Genomic DNA, 2,227 nt, shown 5'->3' with positions numbered 1-2,227 from the left:
TTTGGCAGACCATCCCACTGATCGAACTTACCTGGCCTCTTGGTGAAATTATGTTTTGATCGGAGCACTTGACTATTCGAGCTGACCCATGTCAGCTAGGTAAATAAGTGTGATTGATTTAGGTGCTCCTAGATCAGCCCTTTTAATGGTCTCCCTTAAGCTAACTTGGTGAAGCCAGTGGAGGATCATGATAGGCTGGTTCATCTGACCTCATCCTCTATATTATTTAAATCCTCTAAAATTATTAGATCCTTAAAATGATAAAGTTATGGAGATAACTAAGTCATAGCCTCCCATTAAGGTGTTTGATAATGAGTCCATTAACTCAATAATCATTGCAGACCCAAAGCCCTGGTGCTTGTTGACTAATGGAATTATCACTCATCATATGACGACTTGGAAGTGTCTCTCTAATGGTGGTTAGGTGAGCCAACCAAAGTTGGGCTTAATCATTCGTTGGTTAGATACACCAAGTATGATCATGTTAATGGTTGGACCTAACCGATCCTTACAATGGAGGCCAAAGCCTACTGATTAGGTTTCTGGGGCAAAATTAAAATTACTAGAAATTGTTTAGAGAAATAATTGATTATGAACCTATCCTTAGATGTACATGGGTTGACCAACCAAAGTTGGGCTTGTGTGCAGTCTAAGTGGATTCTAGTACCCGCTAAGGAATTAGGGTAATTCCTCGAGTTGGAGGTAGAGGCTACCAATTCGAATAAAATAGTGGGAGAAACCTTTTGATTAAAGTCCAAATCTTTAGGTTTAATGAATCAATTACTAATTAGGTTATGGTTTTTCTTTGTGCAAATATGGCCACTTCCCTATCGCTCCGATCATTGTTGGACAATGATAAGTTGGTGGGATCCAACTTTGGTAGCTGGTACCGAAAGTTGAAGATAGTCCTAGAGCATGAATGGATCCTATATGTGATAATGGATCCTGCACCTAAGGAGCTAGCTGTCAATGCATGTGGAACAGTCAGAGATACTTACCGAAAGTGGCTCAGTGACCGGACCATGGTGCGCTGTATCATGCTGGCTGCTATGAGCGACGAGTTCAGTCGCAGATTCGAGATGGCTCAGCCAAAGGACATGCTTCAAGTGTTGGAGGATGCCTTTGGCACACCCGATGACGTGGAGAGGCACAAGACTAGTTGTGCCATCTTCAATGCCAAAATACGGGATGGTGCCTCTGTCACTGATCATGTATTGTACATGATCGAGCTGATGGAACGATTGAGCAAGCTCAACTTTTTCTTGCATGAGCAGCTTGGGAAAGATGCAATACTGAACTCGCTGCCCAAGTCTTTTCTCCCATTCCTCACTCATTATAAAATGACAAAGCCTGAAGAGAACTACCACGGGTTATTGGGGTTGCTTCAGAACTTTGAGAAGGATCACCAACTTCACGAGTCGGTGAACTTAGTGGGAGGTTCATCTTCTGGTTCTCGACCTTTTGAGAAAGGGAAGAAGAATAAGAAGAAGAAAGTGAAGAAGGTGCAAGTTCAGGCTGGGACATCAGTGCAGAGCCAGACCAAAAAGATCAAGCCTGATAAGAGTATATTCTACTGGCAAGCACCCTAGATTAGATAGTGTGTCAGATATCTACTTATGGCACTGTAGGCTAGGTCATATAAACAAGAACAGAATAAACAGGTTGACTCAAGAGGAAATCCTCGAAGTCAGTGATTGTGAATCACTTCTAACCTGTGAGTCCTGTCTTCTTGATAAAATGACCAAGTCACCTTTTACTGGAAAAGGTGAGAGAGCTACTGAGCTCTTGGGCCTAGTACATACTGATGTATGTGGGCCCATGAGCACCAGTGCTAGAGGTGGATATTTCTACTTCATAACTTTCACGGATGACCTATCCCGATATGGATATGTCTATCTGATGAAACATAAGTCGGATTCATTTAAAATGTTCAAACGATTCTGAAGTGAAGTAGAAAAACAAACTGGGAAGAGTATTAAAACTCTTCGATCTGATCGAGGAGGAGAATACCTTTTTAGTGAATTTCTCACATATCTAGGAGAGAATGGAATTCTCTCCCAATGGACTCCTCCAGGAACACCACAGCATAATGGTGTGTCTGAAAGGAGGAATCAGACTCTGTTAGACATGGTCCGATCCATGATGGGTTTTGCTAGCTTGCCGATATCTTTCTGGAGATATGCACTCGAATCGGCCTGTTATCTGTTAAATAGGGTTCCAAATAAGT

This window comes from Elaeis guineensis, chromosome 8, assembly GCF_000442705.2.
Source record: "Elaeis guineensis isolate ETL-2024a chromosome 8, EG11, whole genome shotgun sequence".
Lineage (NCBI taxonomy): Eukaryota > Viridiplantae > Streptophyta > Magnoliopsida > Arecales > Arecaceae > Elaeis > Elaeis guineensis.
Note: the sequence above shows the minus strand (reverse complement) of the source record.